This window comes from Schistocerca piceifrons, chromosome 5 (genome assembly GCF_021461385.2).
Source record: "Schistocerca piceifrons isolate TAMUIC-IGC-003096 chromosome 5, iqSchPice1.1, whole genome shotgun sequence".
Taxonomy (NCBI): Eukaryota; Metazoa; Arthropoda; class Insecta; order Orthoptera; family Acrididae; genus Schistocerca; species Schistocerca piceifrons.
Window position 1 is genome coordinate 378,974,425 of NC_060142.1, and position 22,327 is coordinate 378,996,751.

Consider the following 22,327-nt stretch of genomic DNA (forward strand, 5'->3'; position numbering starts at 1 on the left):
TTCAGCGTAGATATATCCGACGGCGAATTACGAAAGGTGACACAGATTATGGTGGACGCAAGTAATCTGACAGCAACCTTGAGGAAATTTGACATAGTGTTTCAAAGCAAGTTGTATAAGTAATGTGGGACAGTAAAACGCGCAATTGGAAAGGGTAGGCCTAAATTAGCACACTTTGCGTCTGCAGTAAAATCAAACGCGAAGCTTGCAAACGCGGAGTGTGATAGCGCTTATATAAAGATTTTTGTCGTGCAATGAAACTCATACGCTGGAAGTTTACTCACATAAAACCACGCTCCTAAAAATTTAAACATTCTTCAATGTTATCTCTTGTGCCTACAGTAAAAATGTCTCTTCTGTAGCCGATGTGAAAAGAGTAGCTCTCCACTTACTTGCAACAGCGCAGCTCAGAAAAGAACATGTAAGTCCTATTTGATCCACACAGTACATATTATAAATTTTAGAAATGTTCTAGTACAAACGCACTGTCCTAAACGAAAAAGCAGATAGCAAATACAGTACAGTTCTTAAAAATTTTGCATCTACAGATACAAAATCTGACGTACTTCTCAAATTTTATGATGCTTCTAAATTAAATCCTTAAATGTTCAATAGTTTTATCAACTTACTAAAAGTCTCCTTTTTTATTTCACTGTGCAAAATACACAGATAATAGACTTCTCAAAAGGCATCTTGCTGCCTCTCGAAGGTATACACATCACATACGTGCGTAAATTTCTTATATTGAATGGTAAATATTTGTAACTAATTTTCTAGCTACCTCACAGTACTGAAACAGGCTCAAGAATCCCAGAATAAATTATTTAACTATATAGTAATTGCCATGATGAGATACACCTAGACAACACGAGCAATGTTTTCATTCATCGTCTGTTATGTTTATGTTTCTTGCAAAGAAGCTTGTACAACAGACACGTGTGGTGCCGAATACAGAACCTCTTGCAGAAAGCTTTATACACTATTGAGTGTACTGAAACGACCTGGCAGACTGTACTGTGTGCCGACCCGGACAAAGCTTTCCGGTTCGAATCCTAATCTGGTAGAAAGTTAGAATCTGCCAGCGAGGTTGAAATCAGCATATACCCCATCGCAGATCGAAAATACACTCCTGGAAATTGAAATAAGAACACCGTGAATTCATTGTCCCAGGAAGGGGAAACTTTATTGACACATTCCTGGGGTCAGATACATCACATGATCACACTGACAGAACCACAGGCACATAGACACAGGCAACAGAGCATGCACAATGTCGGCACTAGTACAGTGTATATCCACCTTTCACAGCAATGCAGGCTGCTATTATCCCATGGAGACGATCGTAGAGATGCTGGATGTAGTCCTGTGGAACGGCTTGCTATGCCATTTCCACCTGGCGCCTCAGTTGGACCAGCGTTCGTGCTGGACCTGCAGACCGCGTGAGACGACGCTTCATCCAGGCCCAAACATGCTCAATGGGGGACAGATCCGGAGATCTTGCTGGCCAGGGTAGTTGACTTACACCTTCTAGAGCACGTTGGGTGGCACGGGATACATGCGGACGTGCATTGTCCTGTTGGAACAGCAAGTTCCCTTGCCGGTCTAGGAATGGTAGAACGATGGGTTCGATGACGGTTTGGATGTACCGTGCACTATTCAGTGTCCCCTCGACGATCACCAGTGGTGTACGGCCAGTGTAGGAGATCGCTCCCCACACCATGATGCCGGGTGATGGCCCTGTGTGCCTCGGTCGTATGCAGTCCTGATTGTGGCGCTCACCTGCACGGCGCCAAAGACGCATACGACCATCATTGGCACCAAGGCAGAAGCGATTCTCATCGCTGAAGACGACACGTCTCCATTCGTCCCTCCATTCACGCCTGTCGCGACACCACTGGAGGCGGGCTGCACGATGTTGGGGCGTGAGCGGAAGACGGCCTAACGGTGTGCGGGCCCGTAGCCCAGCTTCATGGAGACGGTTGCGAATGGTCCTCGCCGATACCCCAGGAGCAACAGTGTCCCTAATTTGCTGGGAATCGCGGTGCGGTCCCCTACGGCACTGCGTAGGATCCTACGGTCTTGGCGTGCATCCGTGCGTCGCTGCGGTCCGGTCCCAGGTCGACGGGCACGTGCACCTTCCGCCGACCACTGGCGACAACATCGATGTACTGTGGAGACCTCACGCCCCACGTGTTGAGCAATTCGGCGGTACGTCCACCCGGCCTCCCGCATGCCCACTATACGCCCTCGCGCAAAGTCCGTCAACTGCACATACGGTTCACGTCCACGCTGTCGCGGCATGCTACCAGTGTTAAAGACTGCGATGGAGCTCCGTATGCCACGGCAAACTGGCTGACACTGGCGGCGGCGGTGCACAAATGCTGCGCAGTTAGCGCCATTCGACGGCCAACACCGCGGCTCCTGGTGTGTCTGCTGTGCCGTGCGTGTGATAATTGCTTGTACAGCCCTCTCGCAGTGTCCGGAGCAAGTATGGTGGGTCTGACACACCGGTGTCAATGTGTTCTTTTTTCCATTTCCAGGAGTATATATCGGGTACACCGGTAATTGCCTCGCAGCACACTTGGTCCAGTATAAGTTGATTTCAACAATTGCAATCCAAAACAACAGAAACAGTCATACCTACAGTAATTAAAGGACAAATAGTTATATTACCCTTGATTCTTTCTTAGTGTTAGGCGAAGAAGTGGGACATTCAACCACAAAAAGTTATTTCACTTACTCAGTGATGTAAATAAGTTACTAAACAGTAAAATTAATCTAAAACACGAACTGAAATCATACTTGCTTGACAAGTCCTTCTATCCTGCGTGCAAATAATTGTGTGTGTGTGTGTGTGTGTGTGTGTGTGTGTGTGTGTGTGTGTGTGTGTGTCTGATAGAGAGAGAGGTCTGACATAATTAACACTTAGACCTACTTGGACTTAGTTCCTCCTATGCTGTTGGGATATCGGGCAACAAGTTTCCTCCAGGTGCCAGCTTTTCAACTTGCTCCCTCTTTATGACTATGCGCTAAAGATCTTTTGCAAAAGCTCGCTTCCAGGTGTTACGAGATGGTTTGCGGCTTCTTCCGTCTCTCACGCTTAGAACATGCTCCGCTAGCTTCAGCCTTCCTTCTGCAACGATTTTATGCAGACCACGTAGACCTAAAAACATCGTCATCGGTGAAAGACATTGTTGTTCTGTGCTGAACTCACACGCTTGTATGGCCATCAGTAGGATTATACAGTACAATCTATACAGTACAGCCGAAGCTTTGTGGCCCTACTTATAAAATATGATTCCCATATGGATCGCATTCGTTGAAAGACCGCATAAGTTGTAATGTTGTTGCTTTAATTTGTTCTGCAAGCGGTGCTGCTATTCAAGACCATAAAAGTGGGTTAAAAGCTGTGAGCTATGTGGGGAAGTTAACCTTGCATTACTGAGCAACTGTTTCACCTGGTATCCAGTCTAGCTTACCAAATTCCCAATCAGACTAACATTAATTATAATCTTTTAATAGTCATACGACAACCGGTGATATATAAATAGAAAAGAGAATTTAAATAAAAAGAAATAAATCAGTTTATATTTGGAAATTTATTATAACATTGATCATTGAAATTTCAGCATATTAAACTTGGTTCATAATTAAACTGGTGCCTTATTTAGGATTGTGAAAATGTGAGATTGTAATCTTACGGAACACATCAAATATGGAGCCAAGATTGGGAGACTGCATACAACACTGCATTCATAAAATAACGCACGAAGAACGTTGAAACATATGCAAGAGGAAATTAACCACAACCAACCGATTCAATTATCACCCAAAGAAGTTACGTTCGTAGCACAATCCTGTCCGTCACGTAATTACCACACACTGGTATAATAAATTCATACTAAGTCTCTGTGAAATCTTCCCGAGAAGAATAGCTGAGGGCTACTTTGATGATTACACCTCATGTTTCACGTGGTCAACTTGGTTTACACAAAGAGTGTAACTCCACAATAATTTTGATAATTAAAATAAATTAGATCGAAAAGCAATTTACAAAAGAAAAACCTCGAACTGGTTACTATCGTCTTACTATTAACCTGATGGGTCAAGCAATTGTATAAGCACGTGGTACTGGTCTCACAAAGTACACCCCACGTGGGTTGAACATAAAGAAAAGTTGCTATATTGAAAAATATTGTCAAGACGAGACGTTATTGTCTCACGCACATTAGCATTTAAGATTGATGAGCTTAGTTAGACTTACTGATCAACACGTGGTTCCACGTTACTCACAAAGTAGTGACAAAGCAACTACCGGAATATATTCAGAATGTCACACTCGAATTACACTGCGTTGCAATTTAAGATAGCATTAGATATTTTAGAGCAAAACCTGAAATAAAGGTGATTAAATTTTCAGTTAGGCTGAACTTATGAAATCCATTGTCCTACGGACTTAGCAGACACGCGCTTAGCCGGAGATCTTACCACTTCAGACGCTCGCCGCGGACAGACTGCCGTGGGTCCCCTACCAAGGGTGCTTCCCGATACAAAACGGAAGTGACCAGAGAGGCAGCTTTCTATACCAACATGACAAGGGACGGACGAGACCATACTAAGAATAGAAACCTCTCTGCTTTTAGAAATCGTAGCTACCTGTTCCGACGTTGGTCCTACTGTTCTCTAGCAGACAGGCTTGTCTGCTACCATCCAGCATGCAACTAGAAATACATTTGCTCATTCATCCTCTCACACAGAAGGGAAGGGGGATGACAGTATCTTATCATATACAGTATATAAAAGAAAGCGGATGTAGGTTCCGTATGAGACTGTGTGACATGAATTACATATAAACTGTGTTTTAAACTGTAGTAGTGTGACAGATCGTTCTTGTTTATGTGTAAAAGTAACACGTTCCACTGCTGAGTCTCCTCCCAGATAGTCGAAACACCACAGTAAAATTAGAAGAGGAATTTATGCCGTAAATCATAACAGATTTAAGAAATTAACATGAAAGGAATCCAACAGAGACCTTTCATAATCCCAACGCTCTGGGAAAAGACTGTGCAGGGAATTTTTTGGCCATGCTAGGACATTCCCAAGCCGGCTTCTCACACCCAACTTAAATCAAAAATGTAAAGAAAAGGCAAAAGGTCACCAGCTACTTGCTAAAACTTAATAATTTCAACACATCTTTAGAATCTACCAATTTCAAAGAGAGAAAAAAAAACTATCTGTGACACCTATTTAAAAGACAGTGTAGGCCTAATTCGGTCAGCAAGTAAAAACAATGGTTCCTGTGTCTTTAATATGAAAACAATTTCTGGTTGTTACCCTTATGGAGTTCACCAGTATTTGCTCATTGCAAGAGCCAACTAATCACAGGAAAATTTGTGACTGTTTATTAACAAGTAAAATTTATGAATATAGCAAAGGTTCCACAGCAATTAAAAAAAACATAAAAATAATATCAGTATTATAAAGCAGAACATTACAATGCACAATCCGCAAAAGCAAAAAAATACGAGAAAAAAAACATGTTGTATAAAGTGGTTATCGCAAAAAAATTCTGTATCTTATAAAACTAATAATTTGTAGAATTAAAATAACTTTGTGGCACTAATTTAATCACTCTACTATATTTCAGTTAGTTAGCAAACAATGAGCACTGTGTCATTATACTGAAACTACAATTAATTATGTGATTGTTACCCTTATGGGGTTCCTCACTATAAATATGCCCCATGCAAAGGCTAATCGATCACAGTCCAATGAGAATGAATAGCTATCTGACTGATAAACGAAGCAATGCCACAGGAATGAATTTACGAAACAAAAATCACAAATCTAATACATCACACAAGAACAAACATTGATCAATAAAACAGCTCTGAAAGTACAATAGTCAACGTCTAAAAAAAACCCAATAAATAAAACACCTGCAAAATACAGGAGTCAAAGTCTAAAAAAAAACAATAAATAGAACACCTGCAAAATACAAGTCAGTCTAATAAACACCAATAAATCGAACCCCTGCAAAACACATGAGTCAAAGTTTCTCTGACAGAAACACACGTATATGCATTGGACTAAGAACCTTATAATCACTGTTCACTGACACACTCAGTAGTTCCACTGTTCCAAGGCACAATATAAGGGGAGGGGGGGGGGTTCGTCGCCGCAGCTGTCAGTAGGAATTTTTGTCCATCTGTTGCGTGCAATCCCGCCGTCACTGCCCTCTCATGAAGTTTCTCTTGGTGGCCCGTGTCACGTACATCTCGATTTGGTTCCTTGTTTGTGTTCCTCGTCTGACACGCCAGGTTGATATTCCTGGGCAAGGATGACGCTTAATGGCTCTTCTTTGTGCCACCGTTAGCTACCAGAGAACATCGAACTATGATTTACTGTCGCTTGACAGTGGGCATCCGCCAGGAAATGTTGATCGGCGTCGTTGAAGTCTGCCAGTTTCCCTGGACAGTATGTGCCAAAAGGCTCCACGCCCCTGGTGTTGTTACATTCTTGAGTTATACTCAATTGGCTCGCCGGTTTGATATTCCTGGGCAAGGATGACACTTAATGGCTCTTCTTTGTGTCACCCTTAGCGACAAGAGAACATCGAACCATGATTTACTGTCGCTTGACAGTGGGCATCTGCCAGGAAATGTTGATAGCCGTCGTTGACGCCTGCAAGTTTCTCTGGACAGTACCTGTCAAAAGGCTCCACACCCCTTTATCCCCTGTCTTCTGTCGTTTCACCGCGGCCATCTCGTCACGGTCGCATGCGTGTGGTGCGTTGCCAGCAGGTGGATTTCCGCGCGGTGGACCGCTCGGCCATCTCAGGTCATCGCCTCCACGAAGGGTCGCACTGGTGCGGCCGGCTATTAGCTCCGGGAGCAAGAGAAAGTGTTTGTCCCGTACCCTTCTTTTGTAGTGACCGCGCTCCCGAAGTGGCCCGGTTGACAGTGTGTCCTGCTGGGAAACCAGCCTGTTTACAACTAGTCCTCCTCCTCGCTGCTCCCGCTGTCTCATAAGAGTTGAGCCGATTTGCTTTCACATTCTCAACTGCATTCACAGAAATTGTTCATCATAGTTACGTGATTACAAAATTTCATACATAATACCGCTTAGTATTGTCTTTCACTATTTTTGAGATCAAAAGTGAGACTTGATTTTTTTTAAATAAAAAAGTTAGATGAATCGACAATATAAAAATAAAAGTTAAATGACTTGACAATATAAAAAATAAAAGTGAAATGACTTGACGGTATAAAAATTAAATGAACTGACAATATAATATCTAAATTAACATCACTAATGTGGTTCACTTGCGTTTTAGTAAATCAAATGCTACTTATTAGTTCACTAAAATGAATAGGATTATGCCTTGTGTAAGTATAGGTTAGGACAGCATAGGGTTCAAATGCTATTTACACACACACATGCACACCTGTTGACTATTCTACAAACTAACTACCCATAAACATGAATTACTCAAAATTCTACTTCAATCCACTACTAGTTAATCCCACAGGCTACTTCAATGCTACTTAAACACCGTGTTTATACCACTACAACATTGTTCTAATTCGTCCTCTTCTTGACGCTCGTGGCATATGTCTTGTCATATGATAAATATGGAGAAACTTTCCTTAAACATACACAGTAAAAAGAACAATGGTTATTTACACACCAAAACATTTATACCAGTTGACACACCTGATAAGAGACTCGCAATTATACATTTATCATACTCATATGTTCATTCATAAAACAGTAAGATAATTTCATCTAAGATTACGTTATCACAAGAATTAATCACACAGATGTCTCTGAGAAGGGTAAAAATATTTTCATTATACAGGTTATACCACATTTTCTTACCCATTTCGTTCCTTCTTTAAGTTACCTTTCGCTTCCAAATCAGTTATTTCGCCTGTGGTCGTCATTCTGGATTCATTTCTCATGAATGGCAAAATTGTGGTCACCTCTATTCTGTAAAACAGTTTCATCTTAACATATTGAACTTACAACAGACACAAAAGATCCGAATCCTCCTGTAGTTTAAATGACAAATGTTTTGCTTCATCCTTATTACCTTAAACCAAGCTTTCCTTCGGTCCCATAATCAAAATTATTTAATCTTCCTCTACCTTCAAGAGGGAAATTTCCTCACTACAAATCATACAGGCTGCAGTGCATCCCGCACCAGCGAAAACAGTAAGCTGTGATGCTCACAGCATCAGCAAAACACATAAACGTCGCTTTTCTAGGACAAGTATTAACGCAGAATAATTTTTCAGGCTCTGGCTCAACATCAATCAAGAGTACAGAAAGGATCCATATTTCTGTTCCATTCTCCATTTGCTGAAAAACTGCTCGTATTTGACTACCACAATAATATTTCAGGGCCACGTAAATTACACAAACCACGATTCTTCTTTCACCTTGAAGGGAATCAATATACTGACGAAATCCACAGACAGCACTTTACATACTCAGCTATAAAGAACAAAAAAGACATATATCATCAATATTAACATATCATCGCATATTGGGAAGCCAATGGTTAAACAATCGTATTATCGCAACCTGTTTTCAAGATTCTAAACTTACTCATTCCTTTCTCAGAGTTCTCCTATCTTAAAACATTCATACAGCACGCATACTATAGAAAGAGTAGCACTGAAAGCAGAAAATCGGAAACACGGCTACTAACAGCTGGGGACCTGGGTTTGCCAGACCCATAATACCCACAGATCGGATATTCCCCTGAGTTTTGCATTAATTCATCAAAGATCTTGCTTCTCTCAGGAGCGACTCTTTTCAATTTACACAAAAAAACCATAAACAGCATTTCACTCGTCCACAAAGAAACCTTTTATCTTCACATTTGAACCAACCTAAATCCTAATTGCACGAGGAAAGAAAAAAAACTAAAAACATCACTTTAATCAATCACATAGAAACATCTTTATCATTATTTTTACCAACATATTATTCAAAATGCATACGTCACAAATTTTAACTAATCAATTCTTTCTCCTCACTGTCCTCTCTACTTCCCACTGTCCTTTCTATCATTTGCCATGTCGTTCATTTGTTCCGATTGGGCGCCTTCTGCGCTGATCGTTTGTCATTGCCGGTTTTGTTCATTTACATTTTCTGGATTATGTCTAGGGTTAGCCGGCCGAATTTCAACATCATGAGGTGCTCCACCTACAGTCCTATTCCCACCGTATTCATCGTAGTATCGATTCTGGTTGCCGTACCTGTAGCGTTCACGATCTTGTCCACGTCGTCGATCATTTCCGTTGTTCCACCTGTGTTCGTGACTGTTACCCCAGTTTCTATACGGCCGGTCCCGCTTATTGTTCCGTTCGCGTCGCGATGACCAGTCACGCCATTGATTAGTACTACGGCCACGACTGCGATCGCGCTGCTGTGCCCCGTAGTAACTTTGTGCCTGATTAGGCGGGCATTCTGCTGTATTATATTCCAACTCTTGGAGAAGTGTCTTAAACGTTTCCACGTCCTCTTTGCATCGTCCCGCAAGCATGACGTGGCGCAAGTGCATCGGCAATTTGGTGATGCATATCCTAATTAGTTCCACAGGCCCGTATGGGTCGTATAGAAATTGATTTGCCTGCAGCATGTGGTCGAATATGCGTGCTGGGCTGCCGAAACCAGACTGGTTCATATTTGGCAGCATAATTATTGACCCTATTTTGTGCCGCTTCCGACCAATAGGCGGACAGAAAGGCTTGTCGAAACTCCAGAGTGGAGTTGCAGTGACGCGCTGCCGACCTCATGCGAATCGCCGGTTCGCCTTCCAAATAGCAACACATATATTCTATCTTATGTGAACTTGTCCAGTTGGGGGGAAGACAGAACTCAAATTGCTCGAGCCATGCTCGTGGATGTATTCCTTTTTGCGAATTTCGAAATATCTCAAACTTTCTCACCGTAAGGAAATGTTTGAAATCAAATCCCCGCATTTCCTCCTGGCGAGGCCCTTGTATGTTTCTATTTTTCTCATGTCTGCCCCTCAAACTACATTCTTCCCTGTCGTCAAAACCTCCCTCGTGGCCGGAGTCCCTCTCTGCACTGTCTGTACACCTATTTTTAGTGCTATTGGCGAGTTCGGAATCACACCCCATGCGGCTTTCCAGATGCGCCACGCGTTCTAGTAATTCGCCTGTTACTGCTTTGTGCCGCCTGTTCACTTCGAACTGTCCCTTCTGAAATCTAAGAAGCGAACGCACTTCTTCGGTCTCTATGACTGCTACCGGTGTAGTATTGTTATCGCTCTCCATCACCTTCATCATGCCTACGATGTCCGCTAATGCCGCAATCTTATCATGTATTTGTCTGTTGTCCTCTGCCACAGTCTGCTTCAATTGTTCTACTTGCTGTTCGAGTGCGTGAATCGCTTGACTGTTGTCCGATACTGTGTATCTAACGGACGCGGGACAATGCGTTTCCGCCTCCTGAACCCTCGAGAGTACCTGCTGGCGTTCCCTTTGGCTTTCTTCTCTCAGCGCTTGGAAATTCCTAAGTAGCTGTTCTTCGCTCTCTTTCGATACCGCATCGCGACTCTGCTTGCCCTGTTCTAAGGCTTGAAGATTGTCATCGATTTGTTCAAATGTACGGCCTAATTCTTTCATAATATCACTTTTTATTTCACTTGCCAGATTGTTTATTCTTGGTGAGATACCATCAGACACTCTCTGCATCGACTTGTCGACTTTATTTGTCTGCTGGATTAGTTTTTCGTCTATTTGTTCGCCTAGCTCGTGGATCGATTTTTCAGATTTCTGCGTCATTTGTTCGCCCAGCTCATGGATCGATTTTTCAGATTTCTCTGTCATTTGTTCGCCTAGCTCTCGGATCGATTTTTCAGATTTCTGCGTCATTTGTTCGCCTAGCTCACGGATCGATTTTTCAGATTTCTCTGTCATTTGTTCGCCTAGCTCTCGGATCGATTTTTCAGATTTCTGGGTCATTTATTCGCCTAGCTCACGGATCGATTTTTCGGATTTCTCTGTCATTTGCTCGCCTAGCTCTCGGATCGATTTTTCAGATTTCTGGGTCATTTGTTCGCCTAGCTCACGGATCGATTTTTCAGATTTCTCTGTCATTTGTTCGCCTAGCTCTCGGATCGATTTTTCAGATTTCTGTGTCATTTGTTCGCCTAGCTCTCCAATCAATTTTTCAGATTTCTCTGCGTTTTCTTTTTTTGTTGCGATAAGGCTTTCATGAGTTCTGCCAAGTCAATTTGGTTAGTAGGAGGCAAATTAATTTCTGGCTCTGCTGTGAGCCCGTTCGTCCTGTTTTGCATTTCGTCTGAAGTATTCCCCATTGCATTTTGAGAACCGTCCGACGTGTTAATATTCGAAATCAGATTATCCCCTTGGTCCATGTTGCTTAAGTTGTTGGACCGCCAACTCTTAGCTTGGTTATGTGTCTGCATTAGTTCAATTTATATTCCGGTACGCAACACACTAATCAGAATAAATGTATCCACCAAAAATCACGACAGTCACACGAAAGGTACCCATCCTAGTACGCACTTTTTCACATGCAAAACAAATTTATGTCTTTGATCGAAGGCAGTGCAATTTACAAGCAAAAAAAAATACACACACATATAAAACACACAAATATAGAAAACAAAACAAGAGAAACAACACAACGCCACTCAACAACGCAGTGAATCTTTTGAAAGTATCCTCAGAAACAACGCAGAAGTTGTTTGAGCGCTGCAGGGAAAAAAAATTAAGATTATACAACGCTCACAATCTAACGTTTCAGAGATTCAAGAGTCTAGCGGAATCACAGAACAGGATCGCCATGTGTAATGTTGTTGCTTTAATTTGTTCTACAAGCGGTGCTGCTATTCAAGACCATAAAAGTGGGTTAAAAGCTGTGAGCTATGTGGGGAAGTTAACCTTGCGTTACTGAGCAACTGTTTCACCTGGTATCCAGTCTAGCTTACCAAATTCCCAATCAGACTAACATTAATTATAATCTTTTAATAGTCATACGACAACCGGTGATATATAAATAAAAAAGAGAATTTAAATAAAAAGAAGTAAATCAGTTTATATTTGGAAATTTATTATAACATTGATCATTGAAATTTCAGCATATTAAACTTGGTTCATAACTAAACTGGTGCCTTATTTAGGATTGTGAAAATGTGAGATTGTAATCTTACGGAACACATCAAATGTGGAGCCAAGATTGGGAGACTGCATACAACACTGCATTCATAAAATAACACACGAAGAACGTTGAAACATATGCAAGAGGAAATTAACCACAACCAACCGATTCAATTATCACCCAAAGAAGTTACGTTCGTAGCACAATCCTGTCCGTCATGTAATTACCACACACTGGTATACTAAATTCATACTAAGTCTCTGTGAAATCTTCCCAAAAAGAATAGCTGAGGGCTCCTTTGATGATTACACCACATGCTTCACGTGGTCAACTTGATTTACACAAAGAGTGTAACTCCGCAATAACTTTGATAATTAAAATAAATTAGATCGAAAAGCAATTTACAAAAGAAAAACCTCTAACTGCTTACTATCGTCTTACTATTAACCTGATGGGTCAAGCAATTGTATAAGCACGTGGTACTGGTCTCACGAAGTACACCCCACGTGGGTTGAACATAAAGAAAAGTTGCTATATGGAAAAATATTGTCAAGACGAGACGTTATGGCCTCACGCACATTAGCATTTAAGATTGATGATCTTAGACTTACTGATCATCACGTGGTTGCACTTTACTCACAAAGTAGTGACAAAGCAACTACCGGAATATATTCTGAACTTCACACTCGAATTACACTGCGTTGCAATTTAAGATAACATTAGATATGTTAGAGCAAAAACTGAAATAAAGGTGATTAAATTTTCAGTTAGGCTGAACTTAAGAAATCCATTGTCCTGCAGACTTAGCAGACACGCGCTTAGCCGGAGATCTTACCACTTCAGACGCTCGCCGTAGACTGCCGTGGGTGCTTCCCGATACAAAACGGAAGTGACCAGAGAGGCAGCTTTCTATACCAACATGACAAGGGATGGACAGGACCATACTAAGAATAGAAACCTCTCTGCTTTTAGAAATCGTAGCTACCTGTTCCGACGTTGGTCCTACTGTTCTCTAGCAGACAGGCTTGTCTGCTACCATCCAGCATGCAACTAGAAATACATTTGCTCATTCATCCTCTCACACAGAAGGGAAGGGGGATGACACTATCTTATTATATACAGTATATAAAAGAAAGCGGATGTAGGTTCCGTATGAGACTGTGTGACATGAATTACATATAAACTGTGTTTTAAACTGTAGTAGTGTGACAGATCGTTCTTGTTTATGTGTAAAAGTAACACGTTCCACTGCTCAGTCTGCTCCCAGATAGTCAGAAACACCACAGTAAAATTAGAAGAGGAATTTATGCCGTAAATCATAACAGATTTAAGAAATTAACATGAAAGGAATCCAACAGAGACCTTTCAAAGTTTTCTCAATTCCGCTGGTGGTCTGTATCTACGTCCCCGTTATTACAGTCAAGGCTGGATATAGGTCAACATCTTGTAGTGACATCTGTTGCACTGCAATGTGAGTAGCTACATTTCCACTTTTTTACACATTGTTTTTGTTTTATCAGCTTTTATTTTAAGGCCGTACAAAACTGGGTCCGTTTCGGTACCGCAGGGGTCTGCGTGCCTTGTTACGATGTGGAGAACAAGGCTTCGAGTCATCGTACACCTTGATGGGAGGGCCAGCTGAGGAGCTACTTGATTGAGAAGTAGCAGTTCCAAGGGGAAGATTACCGACAACGACAGGATACCCGTGTGCCGACAATAAGCCCCTCCATACCGCATCCAAATGACGCCATTGGCATATGGTAACATGGCGGTTGGTTTATACCGAGTGGCCCATCTGGAACAGAGCACGGATATTTGGTTTGTTTTGCTACAAAACTGGCGTTTCATCCCGTTTGGTAACATTGGCTGTTAAGTTTAAGGTGTTTCTGCCGGAAGAACGATGTCATCAGCTAAATCTATATCTCTATAAAAAATTTCTGAGTTTGTGACCGAATTGGCAACGTATACAAAACTACCGACGTTTCGATCCTTGTTGCAAGCGCCCTTCTTCAGAGTGCTTTTGTTTAGTGCAGAATGAGGAAACTTTGTTTCTTATATATCTCCAGACATAGCTGTTACCTAATTCTGATAGGCTGTTTAGGATGAAGGGGAGGGATGGTGTTTTCATTATTTCTTTTCATTGGTGGAAATCCGACGTTTTTATTGGTGTTTTCATTATTGCTTGTGATTGGTGGAAGTCGGCGAATGGAAAACCAGGCGGCAGCTATGACGTAGCGTTGTTTTCCTGCTTTATAGCGTCGGCCGAGGCGCGCCAGTACTCTATGTACCTGCGTCCGCTGCGGTCCCCCGCGCGCCTGTGTGTGTTGCTTCACGTGACCTATCGTCCCGTAGCTGTGTTATTGCTGGCAGCCAAAATGTCGGAAGTCGCTACCCACCCTCTCTATTCATGTTGGCCGGTCGCTTGGCTATTTCTATTGCCTCTCTAATCTTCTTCCTGAGAGTAAGAGAGTGTTTCGCCAATACGAGTGCTTCACCAAAATCAGTTTGGCGCACTCATCCTGGTGTTCTGCCACCGCTGACTTGGTGTGCTGTCTCAGTCGGATATATCTTTCGTGCTCCGATGTCCGTGTGCTGATGGAACGCCCCGTCTCGCCTACATACACTACGCCACATTCGCATCTGATTTCGTAAACTCCAGCAGCATGTAGTTTGTCAACTGAATCTTTCGTTGACGAAGAACATCTTTTATTCTGTTGCTGCTTCGGAAAATCGGTTTGATGCCTGCGCGGCGGAGAATTTTGCCCACCCGTTGTGACACATTGAACATACGGCAATAGAGCGATGTTATGTGCTTCCTTATGCTCTCCTCTATTGCCTTCATTCTTTCTTGCCATAGTTTTATTTATTACTTTCATTGCGTGACCATTGGAACAAAAATTTGGACTTGAGGTTTTTTAGCTTACCCTTTAGATGCTCCTCATCGCTGGTCCTCTGGCCTTCTTGGTTAAAGCGTGCCGGGCGGATTTTTTTCTGCGATGGGAGTAGGCATGCAGGTACCTGTCAGTACTGGTTGGCTTCATATATACTCTACGGCCCAGTTTACAATCGGGCTTTCCGTTAACATCCACGTCGAGAAAGGCAGCACCACAGTTTTCCATCTCCACTGTGAACTGGATTCCGTTGTGCTGCTGATTGAGGTGTTGGTGGAAAATTCGTAGCTCTTCTTCTCCATGTGGCCTGATAACGAAAGTATCATCAACATATAGGAGCCAACATTCTGGGCGTAATGGGGCAGACTGGAGCGTTGTTTCTTCAAATGCTTCCTTAAAGATGTGTTCTGTAATAGGCGAGAGAGGTGATCCCATAGCTACACCATCTGTCTGTTCATAAAGTTCCCCTTTCTACCTGTCGTTAAACAGTGGCGCACTAGATCGCAGATATCGGGTGCCATGCGTTCGTCGAAGATGTTCATGGTGTCTTGTACCGGACCATTTGTGAATAAAGACTTCACATCGAAGCTAACCATCATGTCTGTGGCCGAGATACACTTTTCTTTTTAAAGTTCCTAAAAATGGGTGGAGTCCTTAACGTAAGAATTTGTGTGGCCTACCAAATGTCGGAGTTTTGGGGCCGGTTCCTTTGCTAGACTGTACGTCGATGAATTAATAGTACTCACAATCGGTCGCAAAGGACCCGCCAGGTTACCCGAGAGCGCTAATGCGCTGCTTCCTGGACTCGAGTAGGCGCGCCGGCCCCGGATCGAATCCATCCGGCGGATTAACGACGAGGGGCCAAGGGCTGGTGTGCTGGCAAGCCTGGAGTGGGTTTTAGGCCGTTTTCCACATCTTACTAAGTGAGTACCGGGCTGGTCCCCACGTCCCGTCTCAATTACACGACTCGCAGACATTTGCAACACGTTCGCACTATTTCATGATTTACACTAGATACAGACAGCTGGGATACACTGATTCGATCCTGGGGGGGTATAGGGTGGCGGCAGGAAGGGCATCCTGCCACCCCTTCAGCTTAACCATACCACATCGATTGTAACCCTGCCGACCCTGCGAAAACTGCGGTACAAAGGCAGTAGTAAAAGAAGAAGAAGAAGAAGAAGAAAATCGGTTGTACAGGAAAGGCCTTTATATGGAACTTCGGTACACCGCATATTCTTGGCGGCTGTGGAACTTGTGGGGCGAGTCTTCTGGCAGTGTCGAAATTCATTCTAATTTGCTTTAGAAGTGCTTGCGTCGATTTGATTATCTTGGCCATCGGCTATCTCTTAAGTTTTTTGTAGACAGGTTCACTCAGAAGATCCCCCATTCCGTGCCCAGCACAATGATCGCATTTGCCTTGTCTGCTCGTGTTATTACTAAATGAGAGCTATTTTTCATTTCCGCAATAGCATGACGTTCCTACGTACTGATATTTTGTTTCGCAGTAAACAAAAACACCCGGAAGAAGGTCGCTGGCAGCAGGGACCGAAACGTCGGTAGTTTTATATATATTGACAATGCGGTCACAAACCCAGAAAAAATTTTACTGAATGTGATAGTGCCCGCGGAAGCGTACGTTTATAAATCTAGATCTGTAAAACACTCTAAAAAGTAGCTTAAGATAATTATGTAAATAATCAGCATGTTGTCACATATTTTTCTGAGAAAGAGTTTTATACTTGTAAGACTGACTCGTTCGACATATTAGTGAGAGTTGACAATTTTGTTCTAAGGAACATGAAAACAGCTTAATTAAAATAACTAAAAAAGAAATTACTACCTGTATTCATCTGAACGCTCCCTAATCTCCCTAACGTTACCCTTAAGCACTCCAGAGGTATGCTGTGGAAGCAGCACAAATGTTTCACGGCTTTCTTCGAACACTGGTTAGCCAAATTATTGCCCCAGAGCAGTCGTCGCGTGTTTCTGAGAATTCCCGTTTACGTTCTGTGAGCATCTCCGTTAAAATTTTGCAATAGCTTACAGATGACCTGCCAAAGGCCTTGCCGCAGCGATAACACCGGTTCCCGTCAGATCACTGAAGTTAAGCGCTGTCGGTCTGGGCTAGTACTTGGATGGGTGACCATACGGTCTGCCGTGCGCTGTTGGCAAGCGGGGTGCACTCAGCCGTTGTGAGGCAAACTGAGGAGCTACTTGACTGAGAAGTAGCAGCGCCGGTCTCGTACACTGACATACGGCCGGGAGAGTGGTGACCACAAGCCCCTCCATATTCACATCCAGTGACACCTGTGGGCTGAAGATGACACGGCGGTCGGTCGGTGCCTTTGGGCCTTCCAAGGCCTGTTTGGACGGAGTTACAAATGACCTGCTGTGTTAATAACTGGTATGGTTCAAAAATGGTTCAAATGGCTCTGAGCACTATGGGACTTAACATCTGTGGTCATCAGTCCCCTAGAACTTAGAACTACTTAAACCTAACTAACCTAAGGACATCACTCACATCCATGCCCGAGGCAGGATTCGAACCTGCGACCGTAGCAGTCGCGCGGTTCCGGACTGAGCGCCTAGAACCTCTAGACCACCGCGGCCGGCTAACTGGTATGGTTCAAATGGCTCTGAGCACTATGGGACTCAACTTCTGAGGCCACCAGTCCCCTAGAACTTAGAGCTACTTAAATCTAACTAACCTAAGGACATCACACACATCCATGCCCGAGACAGGATTCGAACCTGCGACCGTAGCGGTCTCGCGGTTCCAGACTGTAGTGCCTAGAACCGCACGGCCACTCTGGCAAGACAATTAGTTAGGGTAAGCTTTCATTTACTGAAACTGTGCCTTGTTATACTTACATTCATGAACCACTAACCAATTTTATAATACAGTCTGACTTCGGAAATACGGAAAAGAATTAATCACAATGGAACACACAATAAACCACGCAAATGTCAATTGTTAAGCATAGTTTGTACATCTGAACATCACAAAATAGGAAAACACTAGTAGAATCCTATCAAAACAACAGACTATAGACGTGCTCAGCTAACAGCTAAATCAGACAAGTTGTTGTATTAATCTTAGAAGTGCGTGGGTGAGCCGTTTGTAAGCACTTCGTTACCTTAATTAGAACATGCTAAATAAATGTAAACTTTTTTGTAATTAATATTGCACTTAAATAACTTCGTGATGTATAATAGACTATCAGTTCACTGTTGTAAGTTCCCTTTGTAGCGGTTACACTGACCACCATATTAGTCCAAAGAATTTCTGCGGCTCAAATACAAGTCTTAATATTGTCATCTGTGCTTACTGCCAGTATGTACCATTCAAAAATTTACGTGGTTTTTACCTGTCCTACTAGTGCTCTGTTTCACGGTTGTCAGTGTGACCACCTATTCTTTGAAAGTTATTTATTTGCGTTTTATACGTGATATTTCTGCAACTTATATCACAGTTGAACTTTGAAGATGGCCGAAAATGTTTTATGCCTGATATTGCTACCTGTTAATCTCTTTGTGTTCGTTACAAGCCATGAAATGCAGGAAGCGCTGTATATTGTTCTCAAAGGAGTACCGCATACTTTTTAGTTCACCTAAAAATATTGTGGCTGTGAAGCAGTAGACCGCATACGAGCCGCAAATATTTCCGGAATGCAGGAACTAATAAAGTGACATCAAAGAGTTTATTTGTTCAGATTTTTGTTCGACACATTATTTTGTACCAGTTCTCCTCGAAATTCTCGAAATCAAGTAAATATTTATCTTTGCCCGTAGCATATCGCCCAAATCAGTGTTTATTGTCTGCACATATTTTGACATACTTCATACCAATATTTGTAAAATAACTGTATATTCTTAATTTAATTATTTAGCTTCATTCGTTAAAAGACAGCCGTTCCAACGACTTTTCATTGTTTATGTAATTACAGTTTGGAAATAACAAGTTCCAAAGTCGACTTTTCCTGATACGTAGTCGTATCAGGTATATATATATATATATATATTGCTATAAAGCAATTATGAAGTATGATGTTCCGATGGGATAACGTTAATGAAACGAAAAACCTAAGAATATTGTCCTGCGATTAATTCATTTTTAAAAGACGAGTTTAGCACCAAAAGAAGTGAATTGCATTAAACACTATTTCAAAATGACTCTCAGCTGTGAATAATAACAAAACGAACCTTTGATAAACGTTTTGTAAAAAAACTGGAGCAGCTATGAGAAGACCACATAGCTAGAAAAAAAGTTAATATTTTTTAAAATTTTAATTCTTTTTTCTTTTTGCATTTAAAATCAACTTTACAACGCTAGATAATTTCGGATGATTTTACATGTTCAATTAATGTTGTGTCATAGGAAATTTTATGCGTGATTAAGAAAAATTAAGTCTAAAACTTGTATAGCTTTTGCAATTTTTTTCGGTATCTCGTCACTGGATCATCTTCCGGTACTCTTTTATGTAGTTTTACATCGGGGACATCAACGGTTGGTTACATTGTACGTAGCTGAAATAGTTTATGCATTATGGGAGGAACTGCAACTAATACATGCGCTTGTGACAATAAAGGAAACTTTCAGTGATCTGGCATACACGGATCATTTCTAATATTATTGGTACAATTGATAGCAAACATATGCGTATTCGACGTCAAAAAATTCAGTATCCAGTACCAATGCTCATTACATGCTTAAACTATCGACGTCAGTGTATATAATAAGCAGAGGGATTGTGAAACGTTTCAAGTATATATACTCTACATGCTACTAAAGGAAACAAAACTGGAAGTTCCTGAATCTAACTTCTTGGCTCAAACCAATGGCAAAGCTCCATCGTACGCATTGTAGGCACTGCGACGCCTCCGATACTACCTGACCGTCTAAAACCATATGGTAGGAAGAGATTGATCACTGAAGAAGAATGTTTAACAAATGGCTGTCCATATGCATAAAAATAGTGGAGAGCGATTAGATGTTCTGAAATACAAATGGCGCTTTTTGTCGAAGAATATAGAAACCAATGTCTGTCTTACAGTGGGTTTGTGTTCTGCTTAACAACATTTTAGACAAAGACGGTTTCTAGCTGATGTATCCTATGATAAAGGGGAAGATCGAAGGCAAGATGTGGGAGATCATCAAATGAAAGCAAAACCGCGAGTATATGTACGTGGTGTTTGCAAATCAGTTATACAAAAATAAACTTTAATTGTGAAAAGACAAATAACTTACAGAAATGTTGCATGCAGCATTGAAAGCTATATTCATTAAACTTTTATCAACAAATGTTCAATGTGTCTAACTTTTGGAACACGACAAATGTCCCACCTGTAGTTAATTTCCTGCCAATTCCTATGCAGCAAGTATTGGTGCATGGTGGCAGCTGCTTGTCTTATCCCTTGTCGCAGCTCGTCAATGTTTCCCGGAAACCCCATACACAGAAGTCCCCTGGGATTAAGTCAGGTGTTCGTGGTGACAGGATATTTTTCCACCACGTCCAATCCAAATCGGGACATTACTACGGAGGTACGCGACCTTCATGATGATAAGGTGATGGCTCGCCATTTTACTCAAACATAGACTGTGCGTCCATATCCTGTTGTAATTGAGGTGTCAAACAATGTTCAACCATGTGCAGGTACGATAGACCAGTTACAGTTGACTCGGAAGGAAAGAAAAAACTGTAAATCTTGTTACAGCTTACGGTGTAAAAAACATTTACCCTGGGTGAGTCCCGTACGTGTTCGATTACCTACGTGGTTTCTGTTCATCCCATATCCGAACATTATGTCGATTCACTTTGCCACAGGTATGGAAGATGGCTTCGTCACTCAACACAATTTTATTAAGAAAATCATTTTCAGTTAACATCGCAGGTCGTTTTTCCTTGCCACTTTCTCTTGAAGCTGCCAACAGTTCCAATTTGTAGGGTCTGAATGACAGGCGTTTCCGTAATACCTTCGACATTATAACACTAGGCATACCCTATTTTAAGCTGACACGTCTCGTTGATTTACCCAGACTAAGAATGTAGGACTGGCACACTCGTTCAATTGCTGCATGAGAGACTGCTGGCCGACCCTGACCCAGCGCCCTACACTGAAACGCCAAAGAAACTGATATAGGAATGAGTAATCAAATACAGAGACATGTAAACAGGCAAAATACTGCGCTGCGGGCGGCAACGCCTATATAAGACAACAAGTGTCTGGCGCAGTTGTTAGATCGGTTACTGCTGCTACAATGGCAGGTTATCAAGATTTGAATGAGTTTGAACCTGATGTTATACTCGGTGCACGAGTGATGGAACACATCATCTGCGAGGAAGCGGGAATTTTCCCGTACGCTCATTTTGCGAGTGTACTGTGAATATCAGGAATCCGGTAAAACATCAAATCCCGCCCTCGCTGCTGCCGGAAAAAGATCCTGCAACAACGGAATCAACGACGACTGAAGAGAATCGTTCAACGTGACAGGAGTGCAACCCTTCTGCAAACTGCTGCTGATTTCTAAGCTGGACTATCAACAAGTGTCAGTGTGCGAACCATTCAACGAAACATCATCGATATGGGCTTTCGGAGCCGATGACCCATTCGTGTACCCTTGATTACTGCACGACAAAAAACTTTAGGCCTGACATTGGACTGTTGATGACTGGAAACATGTTATCTGATCGGACGAGTCTCATTTCAAGTAGTATCTAACGGATGGACGTGTACGGGTATGGAGACAACCTCATGAATCCATGGACCGTGCACGTCAGCAGAGGATTGTTGAAGCTGGTGGAGGCTCTGTAATGATGTGGGGTGTGTGCAGTTGCGTGATATGGACCCCTGATACGTCTAGGTACGACTCTGACAGGTGACACGTACGTAAGCATTCGGTCTGATCACCTACATCCATTCATGTCCATTGTGCATTTCGACGGACTTACGGCAGGACAATGCATACCCCGCATGTCCAGAATTGCTACAGAATGGCTCCAGGAACACTCTTCTGAGTCTACACACTTCCGCTGCCCACAAAACTCCCCAGACATGGATATTATTGAAGATATCTGGGATGTCTTGAAACTTCAGAAGAGATCTCCGCTCCCTCAGACTCTTACGGATTTTTGGACGCCGGGGTTCGATTCCCGGATGATATTCTCCGCTCAGGGGTTGGGTATTGTGTTGTCTTCGTCATCAGTTCATCCCCATTCGGCGCGCAGGTCGGCCATTGTGGCGCCGAATGTAATAAGACCTGCATCAAG

The 22,327-nt window shown here is 42.4% G+C and overlaps 1 pseudogene; it reads left to right on the plus strand.

Moving 5' to 3' along the window:
• Positions 1 to 17,112: 17,112 nt before the first annotated feature.
• LOC124799835 lies at positions 17,113 to 17,230 on the plus strand (annotated as a pseudogene).
• Positions 17,231 to 22,327: the final 5,097 nt, after the last annotated feature.